Consider the following 20,688-nt stretch of genomic DNA (forward strand, 5'->3'; position numbering starts at 1 on the left):
AGAATTCCTACTCCTCCGCTGCCTGCCGGGAGCGCCTCCCCGAGCGGGCGGCGGGGTGTGTTCGGGTTCCTGAAGAAGGATGCTCGAAAAGTGGAGCAGTGGGGCGAGCCCTTGGGCTGCAGGAGGAAAAAAAAAGACTTCATAGAAAGCGACCGTTGACCAGAAGGATGTCTCTCTCTGCCCACCTTCCACCCTCTGAGGGCCCCGAATTTTCCTTCCTACAAAGCATTTAAACAGGTCCCTTATCCCCTAAATGTGTGCTTCAATCGTGTCCGACTCTTTGCCACCCCCATGGACTGTAACCTGCCAGGCTCCTCTGTCCATGGGATTTCCAGGCAAGAATACTGGAGCAGGTTGCCATGCCTTCCTCCAGGGGATCTTCGCAACCCAGGAATCGAACCCATTATCTCCAGCGTCTCCTGCACTGCCCATCTCTTTTTTCTTACTCCCAAGGAACCACCCCAATCCCCAATAATAAAAAGGAAATACTACAACCGAAAGGAATCGTTTTAATTCTTCATGTCTGTGCACTAAGAGAAGACACCTATCCCAAATCCTCCATAACTTTCCGCGCATCCTTTCCTAGCTTCCGAAGCCCTTTGTCTATTCAGTAGAAACCTTCCAAGAGATCCAATCACACCGTGGAAAAAAGAAAGATCTAATAGCCGAGAATAACCCGGTTGATTTAAGCTCCTCCCAGTACCGAAAGTGATGTTACTCTCTTTTGCGGGGGAGGTGAATGGTTTTTAAGGCGCTGTCTCTGAGGGACAGATGACTGGTAGAATGGCCAGCTGTAGATGAGACACTTGAGGCAGGGGATGACCTTTTTTACCATTAGTACAAGCTAGTCCTTCCTTCAGCGGCCCTCCCACACGCCAGCCATGAGCCCCTACCCTCAGGGACCCATCACTGGACAAATCAGATAAAGATGCAGAGTCTATCTAAAGATCCTCCAAGACTGCAAAGATGTGCTTCCAACAGTACTTCTGGTCAAAGCCAAGTCCCTGGCCTTACAGCCTGAATTCTGCTTTACTGGGAACACCTCCCACCCTCTTCCCCAGCCTAAGTCACAGGGGCGTGGCCAAACTGGACAAACAGTTGCCTAGGGCAGCAAGCTGTTTAGTGATTGTTTATTATGGGAGGGACTGAGAGCTAGGGACAGACACATCCCAGCTTCCCCCAAGGCTGCAAAAAAAAAAAAACAACTCCAGCGGGTGTGGACAAAGGGCATGGTTATAATGAGGCAGGATGAAATGAATAAGTGGAAAATTTTAGACATTTGTTGTTTCAGATTTGTTTTTAATAAAGGGGTGAAGGGGCCTGGGTGGGATGTTGCTGTACCTTTCTGAAGTCTTGCCCTATCTCTGGCCTGCCAAAGATGAGATAGCTTTTCCAGATTTGACGTGTATCCCCTGCACAATCAGACAGGCCTGGGAGAGAAATGAGGCTTCAGTCATCTTCCAGATACAATGACAGTGATGCAGATACATGCAGTGATTGAAACCACATGTGACCCAGGGGCCCACCCCAGCCTGGGTTGCTGAGAGCACCCGTGCAAGGCAAGGGCCCTTCTGTTGAGATTAGGCTGGAGATTTTCTCAGCCCAGTGGAACTAAGGCTATGGGGACTGCAGCTCCTCTACATCCTGACAGTCATCCTGTGTGACCGTAATGGGAGCAAGTCACAGCCCTTGCTCTTTTGCGTCTCTTTCTGCTTTGACACATTTTTCCCATCTTGCCTAAGCATTATGGATTCCTTCATCCCACGCTCCAGGGTTATCCAGCCCTACTGTCACATTCCATAGTGCTATACACTATGAGAAAACTCTGGTTCGGAAAATGAGAGAAAATTTGGATTCAGACCCCCAGATCTGTCATTTACGAGTGCCTCAGTCATGTGGTTTAATCTCATGGAATGTCAGCTTCTCGCTTAAAAAGTCAGAATAATAATTTTTTTTTATGAAACTGGATACCATAAATTGCTCTACGTGTGCAATACTTTTTGCTCAAGTTCCTCATTTCAAAAGCCAACTGGAATCTACAGAAGCCCTCTATGATGGCATCATCATTGCGTCTCCCTTGGTTTTATTTTCTCCCCAGCCCTTCTCAATAGCTGAAATCCTTTGTTTGTTTGTTTGTTGTCTGTATTTCTTTACTGTAAGAGGAGCTTCCTCAGTGCAGGAACCCTGTGTTACTCATTCCTCAATCCCCAAGGCTGCCATAGGTAGCTCTGGTATTCGGGTGGAGCCCAGTCACTGATCTGAATGATGAATCAATTACTAAAGTTCGACTTCACCTCAGGATTTGAACATGCTTGAAGAGCAAGGTGTCCCTCGTGGTCTCTCAAAGCAGGTCTGAGTCTCCTAAGATGGAAATATTACAAACTAGGAATATCTTCAATTCAGTTCAGTTCAGTCGCTCAGTCGTGTCCGACTCTTTGCAACCCCATGAATCACAGCACACTAGGCCTCCCTGTCCATCACCAACTCCCAGAGTTCACTCAAACTCACGTCAGTCGAGTTGGTGATGCCATCCAGCCATCCCATCCTCTGTCGTCTCCTTCTCCTCCTGTCCCCAATCCCTCCCTGCATCAGGGTCTTTTCCAATGAGTCAACTCTTCACATGAGGTGCCCAAAGTACTGAAGTTGCAGCTTTAGCATCAGTCCTTCCAAGGAACACCCAGGACTGATCTCCTTTAGGATGGACTGGTTGGATCTCCTTGCAGTCCAAGGGACTCTCATGAGTCTTCTCCAACCCTACAGTTCAAAAGCATCAATTCTTCGGCACTCAGCTTTCTTCACAGTCCAACTCTCACATCCATACATGACCACAGGAAAAACCATAGCCTTGACTAGACGGAACTTTGTTGGCAAAGTAATGTCTCTGCTTTTGAACATGCTATCTAGGTTGGTCATAACTTTCCTTCCAAGGAGTAAGCATCTTTTAATTTCATGGCTGCAATCACCAACTGCAGTGATTTTGGAACCCCCAAAAATAAAGTCTGACACTGTTTCCACTGTTTCCCCATCTATTTGCCATGAAGTGATGGGACCAGATGCCATGATCTAATCAGTCCATCAAACATCTTTAACAGTGTATGTCAGATCATGTCATTCCTTTGGTCAGAGCGCTCAAGGAAACCCTACCTCAGAATCCCAGCCAAAGCCCCCACAAGCCCCTATAAGGTCCTGGAGGATCTTCCCTAACTAACCCCATGCCTCCTCACCAGACCCCTCTTCACCTTATTTTCTACCAATAACTCTCTCCCTCCATCCCAGTCTACTCACTCTTCTCCAGCTGGGCTGGTTTCCTTGTGGTTTCTCATACATGCCAAACATGTCCCTGTCTCAGGGCCTTCGCACATGTTCATCTAGGCTAGTCGGTCCCCAGTATCCATGCTACATCCTTCCTCCCTTATAAGTCTCTTCTCAAGGCCACCTTACAAATGAGCCACCTTTGACCTGTCTGAACAACACAGCAACTCCCCCCACCCAGTTTTCCTATCCCCTCAACTGCTTTAATTTTTATCCTTAACACTAATTGACATCATATACTATTAATATATATTGTCTTGTCAATTTATCATTTATCTGTTGCATATAGAATGTGAGCTCTGTGAGGCTCTTTTAGTTCACTGCTATATCCCCAGCACTTACAACGGGGTCCATCACTAATAAGTATTTGTTGACCTAATTAATTAATTTGATTCCACTATCTGTAGGGCAAATAAAGAATATTCAAGGCTAGTTTCAGTCTCACACACACATGTGCACACTCACACAAAGCTAAAGCTATCCCAGTGATTCAATCCTTGCTTATTTCCTCTTTCAGGAGTAATTTCTCCAGATCCAAAAGCATCATGGCACACTTGAAACCCAGAAGATAGCAATTCTCACCTTTGTTCTGCCACTTGCTTTATAACTTTGAGTGAGTCAGTCACTTCTCCTCCCTAAGTTTTGGATTCTTATTGGTAAAATCAAGAGAAACTGTAACATAATACAGATTGTGCTCAAGTAGTACAAATGGGTAATATATGAGAAAGCCCTTTGCAGTCCACAATACCTATGGCAAATGTAAGATTCGACTGTCACACTCTTGGACAAAAATGGACGCCAGTGCATGAGATCATGTTTGCAAGTCAACAGCATTACCTACATGAAATATCACCCACCAAGTACTCAACAGTTTCCAGATGCTTCCTAGACTCTGGAATGGTCATTGACTATTATAAGCAAACAGGAACAAGGAAGATGGGAAACTCACCAATGGACAAAAAAGTAAATAAGAACTTTTTTGTAATGTGTAAAGCACCAAAGGCACAAATGCCTTTCAAGGGTCTATAATTACATCTGCTGGAGGGAAAAAAAATGACTTCAAAATGTAAAAAAGCAAACTAAAATACTTACATTAATAAGTGTTTAAATTTTCTAAAATGTAACTTTCAGTCGACTGCCAAGGCAACCCAATTTTCATAAAGTTATACACAGATTTTATTTGACGTGGGCACATTTTAATGCTTTGGTGATGTGTGCTGGGGTTTCTAACAGTAAGCATTCCCAGCTCTCAGAAAGGTTGGGAAACTCTGCTGGGTATGTGCTGATTGGTTGTAGGAGGTGAGAAAACAGAAGGAGCCAAGGGAAAGTAGTGGCATGGTGGAGAGATTCCCAGCCAGGAAACAGGAGCCTGGGTTCCAGTCCCTTCTCCGGAACTCTGGGAAACCAGGAGCAGGTGGTTTCTGAATAACAGGTGTTTCATCAGAAAAATGCGGAGTAGGACTTGATGATGCCTTTTCACTGAAACAGATAGGGCAGCTCTGTGTAAACTAAGGGAATAGAGGAGGGGAGTCACTTAGTGGGGAGGAAGCGGGAACTCTGTGGGGGTGGCGAGGGCAATAACCAAGGGTGAAACAAGGACAATTCTCTCAAAGATGTGTCAATCCCGAGCCAGGTGCTTTGTACACATCGTCTCCACGATCCTCCCAAGGTTCTTAGGACACAAGTACTATCCTTATCCTCTGTTGCAAATGAGGACACAAAAATTCAGTTCTGGGAAGGGGCTCCATGCAATTCAATCATCCATTTCATGGAATCATCCAATTCATCCACTCATCCATTCATCCATTTGTTCCTTGAGCCAATATTTATTAAGCAGCTACTCTGTGTAAGGTGCAGTGCCGGACACTGAGGGTATTTGCCTACAGTCCTTTGTCATTTACAAGACAATTTCATGAGAAGAATTTTGCTTGAGCATCGTCAGGACCCTGTGAGTTAGGAAGAGAGTGTTAATCCTAATTTTCTAGTTCGGGTTTTCTCAGCTGAGGCACTGTTGTTATTTTCCTGAGCATAAGGTGGGGGCTGGCCCATGCACTACAGGATGCTTAGCCACATCCCTGGCCTCTGCCCATTAGGTGCCAAGAGCACACCCCACTCTCACTTGCATCCTCAGTTGACACCAAAAACATCTCCAGACACCGCTGAACACTTCGATGAGACAAAATCACTCCTTGTTGTAACCCCCATTAAACCAGTTCAATGACTTACCCAAAGTCAGCTGATTTTCAAGTGGAGAATTTAGAATTTGACCCTCATCTTCTGACCCCATGACAAGGCTTGGCCACAACACTGCAGCTTCCTTTAGAGAGTCTAACTGATCTCCTTCTGAAAGACAGGCAATCAAAAAAAAAAAAAAAATCTCATAAGCACTAATTTAAGAAACTGTTATTAAGCCCATCTTACGTGCAAGCGCTATGCTGGGCACTCAGAATCCACAGTAGAAAAATAGAGTGTCAGATCTCCTTCTAATGGGGGAGATAATAAAATAACAAGTAAATAAATAAGCAAGACAATTTGAGCTAGTTCTACAGAGAACATAGAGGATAATTAAATGGCATAGATTAAGATGAGGAGAGGCAAACAGGCTCACTTTAAATAAGATGCTTAAGAGGGATAAATCAGAAGCTTGGGATGAAAACACATACTGCTATATATATATGATAGATAACTAACAGGACCTACTGGATAGCACAGGGAACTCTACTCAATATTCTGTGATAACCTATATGAGAAAAGAATCTAAAAAAGAATGTATGTGGTGGCTCAGACGGTAAAGATTCTGCAGTGCAGAGAAGCAGATCTGATCCCTGGTCGGGAAGATCCCCTGGAAGAGAGCATGGCAACCCACTCCAGTATTCTTGCCTGGAGAATTCCATGGACAGAGGAGCCTGGCAGGCTCCAGTCCACAGGGTTAAAGTCAGACACTACTGAGCAACTAACACTTAACTGCATCACTTTACTATACACCTTAAACTAACAAAACACTGTAAATCAACTTTACTCAAATAAAATAGGAACTTCCCTGGCGGTTCAGTGATTAAGACTTTGCCTTCCTATGTAGGGAGTGCTGGTCCAATACTTGGTTGGGGAGCTAAGATCCCACATGCCTCATGGCCCAGAAAAACACAAAACAGAAAACAGAAAAAATATTGTAACAAATTCAATAAATACTTTAAAATTTTAATACCACTACAGAAAAATAAACTTGGGCACACTCTCCCTAAACAAATAAATAAAATTGTGCATACACTCCTTTAAAAAAAAAAAAGACTTTAAATAAAATAAAATATAGGATGATTGGTGAGGTGCTAACATTTCAGCTAATGTTCAGCTGATGAGGAAAGAGCCCTGGGAAGAGCATAGCAGGCAAAGGGTCTGACCAGTACATGGTCCTGAGGCAGAAGTGTGTCTGAGGAGCTACACCAGAGGTTTTCAAACTTCAGCAGGCAACAGAATCCCTAGATGGGCTGGTTCAAACACAGATCACTGGGGCCCACCCTCAGAACTTATGATTCAGTAGAGTTTGAGTATGGCCCAAGAATTTGCATTTCTAGCCACTATGCAGAAGATGCTGATGCTGCTGGTTTGGGAACCACACTTTAAGAACCATTGAGTTAGAGCATCAGCAAAAAGGCTACTGTTTCTGGAGTATGCTGAGTGCAAGTAAGAGGACAGGAGGGAGAGAGAGAAGTTGCAGGCACTTTTACATGCCCTGGCGCTGCAGGTCGGGCCAAGTACTGGGATTTTCTTTTCGGTGGAATGGATAAGTCCTGGAGGATTTTAAGCAGGGGAGTGATATGATCTGATTTCCATTTTTAACAGCTTCCTCTCACTGATAGTAGAGCAAAAATGGAAGCAGGAAGTCAAGTTTATACTGTCGTCTTCAGTCGCTAAGTTGTGTCCCACTCTTTGAAACCCCATGATCTGCAGCATGCCAGACTTCCGTGGCCTTCACTATCTCCTGGAGTTTGCTCAGATTCATGTCCATTTTTCTCAAGTCTTTATTCCTTACAGTAACAACTGGAAGCCAGGATGGCAAGCCAGGAGAGAAGGGAAACTTAAGTCCTGTCTTCATAGTACAGAAACAATGACAAGAGTCAAGCCAATAAGCCAAGTTGGTGGATACTTAGCCTGCGATTGCTTATGAGGCAAGATAGTCTGTATTAGTGTTTATCAAAACTGCACATTTAAATTGAGAGTTTCCTCTAAGATCTTAACTCTAGTGCTTGACATGGTCCAAGTCATATACATTTATATTTATCTGTGTCGTCCATGTGTATTTCACAAAGTGAAACTGGCAGCTGTTTTCCGTGACAGGACATCCTCTCGTTGGTGTTTTCTGAGAAACAAATGGTGACAAAGAAGTTACCCTTACCTCAGTTACCCTGACCTCAGTTACCCTGACCTCAGTCTGGATGCCATTCTAGGGGCCTTGTGAAAGTTTTACTGACTCCTGGGGGAAGCACAAGCTCCACCCTGCTGGCTTGTCTCGGTAGCTTCTGTTTCCTTCCCAAGGAATTGTTTCATTCCTTTAACAATTCATGCACCACACAGCCCAAACTCCAGGAGGAGAAACAGACATGGAAAGAAAGAATCACAATAAAATTGGCTCCACGGGTATAATTTACCAGAGGAGGAAGTTGCTACATTTGTGTGGGTCCCTATTAACATTTGAACATCCATTTATAGACAAGTAACTGAGAGAAAATGAGAAATGGAAATGTCAACTATCAAAGGTGATGAAATCAGGAAGACACCCACAATTCAAGCCAATTTTCCCCATTAGATTGTACTATTCTTTGTTATGCAATAGTCTGTCAACGTTCCCTTCACTTAGGGGGGAAAAAAAAAAACAAACTTCTGATACCCAGTGGAATCAAGTTTGTCTGCTATCTATCAACTGAAAAATGTGCATCCTCTTGCACTTATATACTACCCTTGGTGCATACTTATTGATGACTGCAGTAATAACTGAGAGACCCCGTAGGATCTTAAAAGTACGTGCTAACTCACTCGATGGAGGCTGGATTATGTCCAGTCCTATTTCAGTGATTCAAATGTAGTTCATGACAGTCAAAATCATTTAAAGTTGGTGGTCCATGGATCGTGTATGGTAACTAGTTATTAGCATGGTGATAATATGGACTGTAAAGCTAGTGATTTGAGTGATGCTTCTAGGTTGTTATTTGATCAAATTTGCTCTATCTCCGTGAATCGTACTTCTTGAGGTCTGAGGAGGAAGCCTCTAAGCCTGTAGCCTTTCAGGAAGCCTGCAGCCTTTCTAAATAGATTAAAATACACACATACATCTACCCAAGCCTGCATGGCTGGGGACTGACCTCTAGCCTGGATAAACTGTCACTCTGAAAAGTTGTAATTTAAACAAACAAAGTGAAAGTGAAGTTGCTCAGTCGTGTCAGACTCTTTGCAACCCCTTGGACTGTAGCCTACCAGGCTTCTCCATCCATGGGGTTTTCCAGGCAAGAGTACTGGAGTGGGCTGCCATTTCCTTCTCCAGGGGATCTTCCCCACCCAGGTCTCCTGCATTGCAGGCAGATGCTTTAACCCTCTGAGCCACCAGAGAAGTTGAAACAAACAAAAACCATTCCTCAAATTGTAAACTGTCCACCTAGTTAAAGCTATGGTTTTTCCAGTAGTCATGTACGGATGTGAGAGTTGACTATAAAGAAAGCTGAGTGTCAAAGAATTGATGCTTTTGAACTTTGGTGTTGGAGAAGACTCTTGAGAGTCCCTTGGACTGCAAGGAGATCCAGCCAGCCAATCCTAAAGGAAATCAGTCCTGAATATTCTTTGGAAGGACTGATGCTGAAGCTGAAACTCCAATACTTTGGCCACCTGACGTGAAGAACTGACTCATTTGAAAAGACTCTGATGCTGGGAAAGATTGAAGGTGGGAGGAGAAGGGGTCGACAGAGGATGAGATGGTTGGATGGCATCATCGACTCAATGGACACGAGTTTGAGTAAGCCCTGGGAGTTGGTGATGGACAGGGAGGCCTGGTATGCTGCAGTCCATGGGGTTTCAAAGAGTTGGACACGACTGAGCGACTGAACTGATACATAATGTTAGGTCTACCCAAGTACATCAGCTTCCCAACAAATCTCTCTCTACTTCTCTCTTTAGACACCTTTATTCTTCATTTCCCAAAGACTGATCGCCTTGTGGAAATGCAGACAGCTTGGGAACACTAAGAAAAAAGGTATGAAGAAGACTCATATTTAAATATATTTCAATATATTTATATGTAAATTTCAGCATAGGCTTTGTCTCATTGAAAATCTGAATATTTAAATGTCACAAATGCAAAAGCAGACTAAAAATATACATTCTGGCTTTAATTAAGCCTTGAAAAGGGAATTGCCTACAGAAGCATTCTCACTTTTCCTAACTGTTCTCTTCTACCCAAGAAGGAGCCTGCCCTCACTGAAGGCCCAATAATTCCTCATCACACAGGAAAAATGCAGACTTTAGTCCTGTTTAAGACTGGATAAGCCTGACTCCTTTCTTGTTCTTTGAGGCCTGTGGAGGCTTGTTGTTAATAGAAACCCCTGGTCAAAGATTGCTCCAGGTGCAATGCAGACAGGCCCCAAAGCTTTACTGCCCCCTTGTCTCAGTTATTGTCCCTCCCACCCTGACAACTTGTCCATCTAAGTTCAGATGTGACCTGTCAACTGCTCCTTGGCTTGTCTGATCTTAGAATCCCTTGCAACAGGAATTGCCAATGACTGCAAATTACAAGCCATCCTGGGGAGGATGATGCTAATCCTTTAGGAGCTTAGAAAGAGACCACCAAACCGGTTTTGGAGAGTGAGAACACCCACATCAATTGGAGGGGGTGGGACACTCTGCGGCTGTCCTGACCACCTGACTTCTGAACAACACACCCCCGGGTGCAGGAGAAGGGCCCCCATGAATGACCTACCTCTGTCTATGACCAGCAGGGCTGTCATTTCGTGGCTATCAGAGACCTTTCTGATATTTCCCCGTCTGGTTACAGTGTCATATAGCTATTCAGCTGTGTACACTTCCATCTGTGCAGAATATTTACCTAATGAGCTGCATTCCATTGGGGGCAGGAGAGTTGAGTGGTTAAACCCAGGAGGTTCAGAGCCTGACCATCTGGGTTCCATCACGATACTTCTACATCACACTGGCTGTGACTTGAGGCAAGTTAATTACGGGCTCCAAGCCTCAGTCTCCCTCTCTGCTCTCCCCAGTGATAATAACTACTTCAGATGTATATGAAATAATGCATATAAAACATTTAATAGAGCACCCAGCACCTAGGAGGAGGTGCTTACTAAATGCTAAATAGTATAATGGCCTCCTGCTCTCCATCTCTTCCGGGCTTTCCAGCAACCCCTTAGAATTAAAGTGACTTGGTTTCACAATCGGTGTTTCAGCAGTTCTGTCTTACAGAATTTGAATTAATGCCCTTGGTGATTAAGATTGGCATTTCAGCAAATCATGCTGAAGTGTTACAGTGGCTGCAAAGGGACATGTCCATCCATTCATTTATCCATCAATAACAAATATTTATTGAAAGCCTACTATGTCCCAGGGAGGGCACTGGGCATGGGCCATGTGAATACAACAGACCAAACGTTACCTTGGAGAGACCGTGTAGTCTACTCAGGGAGACTCACAAATAAATAAACCAATTAAGCAAGGACCAGATTCTACTGGTGCTCAAGGTATGAAAAGTGTGTTGAAACGGAGGCATTATTTAAATAGAGTGACCAGGCAGTGAGAGCAGAGACAGGGAGACACGTGAGCAGAGACATGAAGGGTAAGAAGGAGCCTGTGTTGCAAGGAGGTGGGGTAGGAAGCTTTTAGAGCAAAGAGCAGATGCTGACACCCGAAAGTCAGACGAACTGGGCTGCCTTATTAGGAGCGGAAAACAGGACAGAGTGGCTACAGCCTTGTGAATAAGACTGCATTTAAGCAGCTGCTATCTAAGGAGCTGCTGTTGGTGATCATAGATTTGCCAGTTCTCCATATAAAAAGGAAGCTGGAGAGATTCAGAAGAACTGAGACAAGGCATTGGGGGCAATCAAGTCCATATCCCTCCAAGTACCCCATTTATCAAGTTTTTCCTTAATGCCTCCATCCACTGATGGGCTCCAGAATCAAGCCCAACTTTTTTTTTTTTAATTAATTTATTTATTTTAAATTATTTTTGGCTGCACTGGGTCTTTGCTGTTGCTCACAGACTTAGTTGCTCCATGGCATGTAGGATTTTCCCAGACCAGGAATCAAACCTGTGTCCCATGCATTGCAAGGCAGATTCTTAACCTCTGGACCACGTGGGAAGCCCAAGCCCAGCATTTTAACTTTACATTACGTTTATTTTTTTCTATGCCTATCTCCTGGGACAAGAGTCCCAGGAAAGTCAACCTATGTCTTATTCATCTTTGTAACTCCAGCATCTAGCACAATGCCTCACCCTTGGTTGGTGCCTTATAAATATTTGTTGAATGATGAGTCACCACTAAATGTACTGTACTCGATGTTGCCAGGCAATGTACTAAGTGCTTTAAATATATTAATTCAACTAATCCTCTTTACACCACCTAAAGGTATATACTATCGTTAGTAACAGTTTATAGAAGAAATGAAGACACAGAGAGGTTAAGTAAGCCGCTCACGGTCTTACAGCTAGGATGGAGTTGAGCTAGGATTTGAATCCAAGTAGTCTGGCTGCAAAGCCTCTATTCTTAGTCACATGCAGTGCTTCTCAAACTACCTTGTGTGAACGTCACCTGGAAAATATGTTACAATAGTCATTCCAGGGCCCCACTTGGAGAGTTTTTAATTCAGTAGTTCTATTAGTTATCTATTGCTGTGTAACAAATTACCCCAAGATTAGAGGCTTATAACAACAAACATTTATCATCTCCAGTTTCTGTGATTCAGCAGTCTGGGCTCAGCTTAATCAGGTTCTCTGGCTCAGAGACTTTCAAAGGTTCCTCTAATCAGGGTGTCGGGGGAAGCTAATGCTATTTCAAGGCTTGACTAGGGCAGATCCTGTTCTCTGCTCACTCATGCGGCTGTTGGTGGACCTTCAGTCATTACTGGCTGTTAACCTGAGATGTTAGTTTCTTGCCCCAGAGCCCTCCCCAAAAGGATGTCCAAAATATGGCAGCTGGCTTCCCTCACAGCAAGTGAGTGAGTGACAGAGAATATCCAAGACCATCCCCATGTCTTTCTATATCCTCATCTAGGAATTGACATCTTTCTGCCTAGAGTTTACCTCCTGTGGGAATACGGGGTGGGACCCAAGAATTTATATTTCTATCAAGTTCTCAAGTGATGATGACAATGATGCTGCCAGTAGAGGACCAAACTTTGAGTAACACCACTACACTATAGTAGAAGCAGGGAGGGACGGAAGAAGGAAGGAAGGAAAGAAGGGAAGGAGAGAGGGAGGAGAGAGAAGAGGAAGAAGGAAACCCAACAATCCTCGACTGGATCATGTATTGTATTTACACAGGGCCTTTCTCCACCCTGGTCCATCCTAACCACCACCTGTACACCCGCGGCTCCTGTCAAAAACTGTCAAGAAGGTAACTGTGAACTTAGCCAAGCAGATGTCCACTCTGTCACTCCTTGGAAAAGCATGACTTGACCCCAGGTTGATACATCCTGTCTTCCACTTCCCGTAAGTCTGCCCTCTAGGCAATACAACATAGTTCCCTGATGGCCCCTAACCCTGCCTAGTGACTTACAACCTCAAGGAGCAAAGCGGGGGGTGGGGGGTGGGGGGGGTGGTTAATTTCAAGAGATTCTCTTTCCTGCCCCCTGCTTTTCAGAAGGAGGATTGAACTTTAAGTGCTCTTCCTGCTGCAGTTAGACAGGACTCTCTGGTTGGTCTTCCCTCTGAGCATCTTCTTTCCCTTCCCGACCATTGACCCCCTGCTGCCTAGTAGGGGGGAGAGGGAGGGGCGGTCTGGAAGGCTGGCCCCAGCTCGCTCTCTTGCTGGCAACTCCAGAAGCTTCGTGTGGCACGCTTCTCCTTCCCCAGCAGGAAGGAGGAGTGTTTGCTGGAGCTGAACAGCTGCTCAGGGTGCAGGGAGGCGAATGTTACTAAATATATGTTCTCATTGTACATTGGTGTGTCAAGAAAAATTATATCTCCGTGTTCTCCACTTGGGTGTTCTTAAAAAAAACAAAAAACAAAAAAACAACAAACTCCTTACAGGAGCACAGTGTACCTCTTAACTCCTGCCCAACAACCTGACTGAAGAATTCAGTTGCTGTCTAATTAATTTTTTTCCCCACACCCTTCAAATGAAAGTTCCCTTGTCACATTCTAGGAGCTTCTGGTACATTCTACCAGTCCCACTCCACACGCCACTTGGCTCTTTGGGTCTCTTCTTCTTCCAGGCTTGTTTCCAAGCCTTTCTCAGGGTGGAATTCAGAGTAACATGCTTGAGATTGCCAGGGAAGAAGGATCTTTAAAATATGAGCAAGTTATCATGGTATTGGCCTTCCCTGGTGACTCAGATGGTAAAGAATCTGTTTGCAGTGTGGGAGACTGGGGTTCAATCCCTGGGTGGGGAGGATGCCCTGGAGAAGGAAATGGCAACCCATTCCAGTATTTTTGCCTGGAGGATCCCATGGACAGAAGAGCCTGGTGGGCTACAGTCCATGGGGTCACAAAGAGTGCAACACGACTGAGTGACTAACATTTTCACTTTCATACTTATCATGGTATTAGTGCTGTCTGTCCTTTTTGTCTAAATCATAAATCAATTTCTAGAAAGCTATAAATGTATCATATGTACTACATATGTGTATGTATGTGTATGTATGTATGTACATGTGTGTATGTAGCATATGTGTGTGAGCAGAAGTAGGGCCTTAAGTCAAATCATTAATATTAAGCTGTGTGTGGGTGTGTTAGTCACTCAGCTGTGTCTGACTCTTTGCAACTCCATGAACTATAGCCCACCAGGCTTCCCTGTCCATGGGATTCTCCAGGCCAGAATACTGGAATGGGTTGCCATTTCCTCCTCCAGGGGATCTTCCCAACCCAGGGATCAAACCCAGGTCTCCTGCATTGCAGGAGGATGCTTAATCATCTGAACCACAAAGGAAGCAATATTATGTTGACTAAGCTGTTTTTATGAGGAAGTTCAGTTACTGATTTGAATGCAGCACTGAGATCCTACCTTTAATTGGAAAGAAACTGATGTGCACCAGTTGGTCTTATTAATCTAAGGTGGGAAATTGCTTTTTAAATGTATGAGGCCCAGGCTCCTAAATATTCTCTTAGTCACCAATATGGAATTGACCTAGACTCACAATTATTCCTGTTATTCCCTTTATTCCCTTCAAACCAATCTTTACCTCTTCTTTCCTTTACTCACACTGAAAGCCAGAATTCTCCAACCTACCCAGCATCTAATTGTGTGCAATAAACTTCTGTTGAATGAATGGCTAATAGATAAACCCATATTCTCAAGAAAAGCTAATTAAAATAAAATGGAGTAGATATATGGTTTAAGCCAAGTCTTGCTTTAGGACCAATTAATTTACTGAAATCTGAAAATGGATCACTTCGGCTTGCTAAAGCTGTGGAAGAGAACTGCATGGAACTAAAGTCTCCCTTAACTGAATCCCCTCTGTGTGAAGTTGATCATTTCATCTGGCGTCAAGCGTTCCTGTCCATGTCTCTATAACTATGCTGCTCCTATCTTATTTCATCTGTTGATTGAGACACTAGAAGTCTCAGAAGGACTGTTAACTTCATAAGGACAAGGATTTTTCACCTCTGTTTCCTGCACACCTCGCACAGTACCTGCCACACTGTTAAGTGTGCATAAAATTCATGTGGAATGAATGAGGAAAGGAGTGAATGCATCCCTAACTTAATGTAATTTTACCAAGAGGGTTGGGAAGATAAAATAAAAATTTTAGGTCAAAGGTTTGGAAACAAGTACATCTTGAAAATCAATCATCAGCCCGGTAAATCATCTTTGAAATGATACAGGCCACTAGCAGGATGGGATTTTCTTTACGATAAGTTGATTTGCATTCACTTTTCAGTGCTTATAATCAGTGAAAGGAGGCACACATCTAGAATTGCTGTCTTATTTCTTTAAGCCCATTGAGTCTTATTCTCAATAGATTTACTACTGTCTAGTCGGAGATCCAACCAGTCCATTCTGAAAGAGATCAGCCCTGGGATTTCTTTGGAAGGAAGGATGCTAAAGCTGAAACTCCAGTACTTTGGCCACCTCATGCGAAGAGTTGACTCATTGGAAAAGACTCTGATGCTGGGAGGGATTGGGGGCAGGAGGAGAAGGGGACGACAGAGGATGAGATGGCTGGATGGCATCACCGACTTGATGGACGTGAGTCTGAGTGAACTCCGGGAGTTGGTGATGGACAGGGAGGCCTGGTGTGCTGCAATTTATGGGGTCGCAAAGAGTCGGATACGACTGAGCGACTGAACTGAACAGAACTGAGGTCTCGTTTTCAAGACTGCACCCAAGTATTCAATTCATTTGGCTCTATGGAGTGGTCATTAACTGTCCCAGAATGAATGTCCCTAGAGTAATGAAGTGGCCCCATGGCCAAGCAGCCAACATCAAGTTCTGCAACTCAGCCATCTTCTTGGCCCCTTCCCAAGTCTCCTGTTGGGGAAGGGCTTGGAGGCAAGCTGCCAAGAGGGTACCTGTGTGCCTCTTCTGGCTTCATGGCCAGTGTCATCAATAAACTGTTTCCCACTTTAAACCTTTTAAAATAAAGGTTTCCCTTGCCGGAGACATGATGAGATGAAATTTACTATAAAACCATGCTGCCAGAGAAAACCAGTTTTACCCTTTAAAAGCTGGAATGATTGCTTCCCCAAGGAACTCTGAAGTCTGAGAGTGATTCAGTGGCATTGATATCACTCATGAAAGAAAAGGGAGCCTTTTCTTCATTTCCTCTTTCTCTTCCAACAACAGATATGTGTCCAGTCCCTCACAAAGTGAGCGCAATACCACTGGCAGAAGGGATCTCGTTCTATGTATTCATCTTTCTGCAGGGGCTGCTCCAGGGACCAGCAGGCAAACAGTAAATGATTTATCTTGTAAAGTTTCTAACTTTGTGGCTGAAATGATTATAAAGAGCAAATTTTTACAAAGATTAACAAAATATAATAATAGTGGGGGAGGGGTTATACTTTTCCTTTCTTTGGCTAGTTTCTTTTTAAATTTATTTACTTTTAATTGGAGGATAATTGCTTTACAATATTGTGTTGGTTTCTGCCATACATCAACAAGAATCAGTCTCAGGTATACATATGTCACCTCCCTCATGAACCTCCCTCCAACCTCCCACCCCATCCCACCCTCTAGGTTGTCACAAGCACCAGTTTGAGTTCCCTGCATCATACAACCAATTCCCACGGGCTATCTATTTTACATATGGTAATGTATATGTTTCCATGCTCCTCTCTCAATCTGTCCCTCTCCTTACACCACTGTGTCCCACAAGTTTGTTCCTTGGCTAGTTTCTTATATAAGAAACAGTACAGGCAAACTCAAAAGTGCTTTAAATAAAATGTCTTACCCTTAGTTTCTCACTTAACTCGTGGTCTAGAAATTGGCTTTGGTTGGTGACACAGGTTAATAGTTTCAATAAGAATCCAGGGGGCAGAAAGAGGAAAGCAACCAATCACAGGCAAAGGAAACCTCATAGGTGCTTCAGCTGATTTTTCAGCAGAAAGTTTACAGGCCAGAGGGAGTAGAAGGATATATTTAAAGTATTAAAAGGGAAAAATCTTACAAACTAAAGTCCTCTATCAGGCAAGGTTACCATTCAGAATTGAAAGACAGATCAAGAGTTCCCCAGAAACAGAAAAACTAAAGGAGTTCAACACCACTAAACTGGCCCTACAAGAAATGCTAAAGAGTCTTCTTTTAGTAGAATAAAAAGGCCATAACTAAATAATAGAATATATAAAAGGAAAAATCATGCTGGTAAAGGCAAATAGCAAAAGTAGTGGTTCAGCTTCTTAAAAACCTACAAATAAGAAAATGCACTGGTCATAACAAACACCCTCTTCCAACAACACAAGAGAAGACTCTACACATGGACATCACCAGATGGTCAACACCGATATCAGATTGATTATATTCTTTGCAGCCAAAGATGGAGAAGCTCTATACAGTCAGCAAAAACAAGACCAGGAGCTGACTGTGGCTCAGATCATGAACTCCTTATTGCCAAATTCAGACTGAAATTGAAGGAAGTAGGGAAAACCACTAGAACATTTAGGTATGACCTAAATCAAATCCCTTATGATTATACAGTGGAAGTGAGAAATAGATTTAAGGGCCCAGATCTGATAGATAGAGTGCCTGATGAGCTATGGAATGAGGCTCGTGACATTGTACAGGAAACAGGGATCAAGACCATCCCCATGGAAAAGAAATGCAAAAAAGCAAAATGGCTGTCTGGGGAGGCCTTACAAATAGCTGTGAAAAGAAGAGAAGCGAAAAGCAAAGGAGAAAAGGAAAGATATAAACATCTGAATGCAGAGTTCCAAAGACTAGCAAGAAGAGATAAGAAAGCCTTCTTCAGGGATCAATGCAAAGAAGTAGAGGGAAACAACAGAATGGGAAAGACTAGGGATCTCTTCAAGAAAATCAGAGATACCAAAGGAACATTTCATGCAAAGATGGGCTCGATAAAGGAAATAAATGGTATGGACCTAAAAGAAGCAGAAGATATTAAGAAGAGATGGCAAGAATACACAGAAAAACAGTACAAAAAAGATCTTCATGACCCAGATAATGACGATGGTGTGATCACTGACCTAGAGCCAGACATCCTGGAATGTGAAGTCAAGTGGGCCTTAGAAAGCATCACTACAAACAAAGCTAGGGGAGGTGATGGAATTCCAGTTGAGCTATTCCAAATCCTGAAAGATGATGCTGTGAAAGTGCTGCACTCAATATGCCAGCAAATCTGGAAAACTCAGCAGTGGCCACAGGACTGCAAAAGGTCCGTTTTCATTCCAATCCCAAAGAAAGGCAATGCCAAAGAATGCTCAAACTACCACACAATTGCACTCATCTCACACGCTAGTAAAGTAATGCTCAAAATTCTCCAAGCCAGGCTTCAGCAATATGTGAACTGTGAACTTCCTGATGTTCAATCTGGTTTTAGAAAAGGCAGAGGAACCAGAGATCAAATTGCCAACATCTGCTGGATCATTGAAAAAGCAAGAGAGTTCCAGAAAAACATCTATTTCTGCTTTATTGACTATGCCAAAGCCTTTGACTGTGTGGATCACAGCAAACTGTGCAACATTCTTAAAGAGATGGGAATACCAGACCACCTGATCTGCCTCTTGAGAAACCTATATGCAGGTCAGGAAGCAACAGTTAGAACTGGACATGGAACAACAGACTGGTTCCAAATAGGAAAAGGAGTTTGTCAAGGCTGTATATTGTCACCCTGCTTATTTAACTTATATGCAGAGTTCATCATGAGAAACGCTGGACTGGAAGAAACACAAGCTGGAATCAAGATTGCCGGGAGAAATATCAATAACCTCAGATATGCAGATGACAACCACCCTTTTGGCAGAAAGTGAAGAGGAACTCAAAAGCCTCTTGATGAAAGTGAAAATGGAGAGAGAAAAAGTTGGCTTAAAGTTCAATATTCAGAAAACGAAGATCATGGCATCTGGTCCCATCACTTCATGGAAAATAGATCGGGAAATAGTGGAAACAGTGTCAGACTTTATTTTGGGGAGCTCCAAAATCACTACAGATGGTGACTGCAGCCATGAAATTAAAAGATGCTTACTCCTTGGAAGGAAAGTTATGACCAACCTAGATAGCATATTCAAAAGCAGAGACATTACTTTGCCAACAAAGGTCCGTCTAGTCACGGCTATGGTTTTTCCTGTGGTCATGTATGGATGTGAGAGTTGGACTGTGAAGAAGGCTGAGCGCTGAAGAATTGATGCTTTGAACTGTGATGCTGGAGAAGACTCTTGAGAGTCCCTTGGACTGCAAGGAGATCCAACCAGTCCATTCTGAAAGAGATCAGCCCTGGGATTTCTTTGGAAGGAATGATGCTAAAGCTGAAACTCCAGTATTTTGGCCACCTCATGCGAAGAGTTGACTCATTGGAAAAGACTCTGATGCTGGGAGGGATTGGGGGCAAGAGGAGAAGGGGCCGACAGAGGATGAGATGGCTGGATGGCATCACTGATTCGATGGACATGAGTCTCAGTGAACTCCGGGAGTTGGTGATGGACAGGGAGGCCTGGCATGCTTCGATTCATGGGGTCACAAAGAGTCGGACATGACTGAGTGACTGATCTGATCTGATCTGAAGGTTAAAGGACAAAAGTAGTATAGTCAACTATAACTACAGTGAGTAATTAAGGGGTACACAAAATATAAAATATGGTATTAAAAATATGAAACATTGGGAGGAGGAGTAAAAATATAGTGCTTTCAAAATATCTTCAAACTCAAGCAACTACTAGCTTAAAATTGAAGACTATACATACAGGTTGCCATAGAAGAACCTCATGGTAACCACAAACCAAAAACTTACAATGAATACATAAAAAATAAAGGCCTTCATCCATGGCTCAATGGTAAAGAATCTGCCTGCCAAAGCAGGAGATGCAGGTTTGATCCCTGGGTCAGGAAGATCTCCTGGAGGAGGAAATGGTGACCCACTTTTCAGTATTTTCACCTGGGAAATCCCATGGACAGAGGAGCCTGAAGGGCTACAATCCATGCGGTCACAAAGAGTTGGACACAACTGAGCATACACACACACACACACACACACACACAAAGAAAAAACAATCCCACTGGCTCCTCAGTCCATAGGATTGTCTAGGCAAGAATACTGGAGTATTCTTCTCCAGGGAACCTTCCCAACACAGGGATCAAATCCTCATCTCTTCTGTCTCCTGCACTGGCAGGCAGGTTCTTTACCACTAGCACCACCTGGAAAGCCCAGTAATACTAAAGGAATCCATCAAACCACAAGGAAAGAAACCAAGAGAAGACACTACGTGTGTGTGACTATATATATAGTCATACACACATGAAATATTACTCAGTCATAAAAATAATGAAGTCTTGCTGTTTGCAGCATGTTGATGGAACTGGAGGGTATCATGCCAAGTAAAAAATGTCAGAGAAAAGTAAATACATATGATTTCACTTACACATGGAATGTAAAAAACAAAACAAACAAAACATAACAAAAATAGACTCATACATACAGAGACCCAACTGGTAGTTGCCACAGGGGATGGAGGTGGGGGGGGGGGCAGATGACAGAGGCGAAGGAGATTAAGAGGTA

At 43.5% G+C, this 20,688-nt stretch overlaps 1 long non-coding RNA gene across 1 annotated transcript in view; it reads right to left on the bottom strand.

Annotated features, from left to right (window-relative positions):
- Nucleotides 1-4,470: 4,470 nt before the first annotated feature.
- LOC123329349 overlaps nt 4,471-20,688 on the bottom strand; it is a 53,919-nt gene continuing 37,701 nt past the window's right edge. Inside the window, exons 2-3 of the long non-coding RNA XR_006544725.2 lie at nt 5,539-5,655; nt 4,471-5,258 (exon numbers count right to left, since the gene is read on the bottom strand). This is a non-coding gene — a long non-coding RNA (uncharacterized LOC123329349). The remainder of the gene's footprint in view (nt 5,259-5,538; nt 5,656-20,688) is intronic.

Source organism: Bubalus bubalis, chromosome 15 (genome assembly GCF_019923935.1).
Source record: "Bubalus bubalis isolate 160015118507 breed Murrah chromosome 15, NDDB_SH_1, whole genome shotgun sequence".
Taxonomy (NCBI): Eukaryota; Metazoa; Chordata; class Mammalia; order Artiodactyla; family Bovidae; genus Bubalus; species Bubalus bubalis.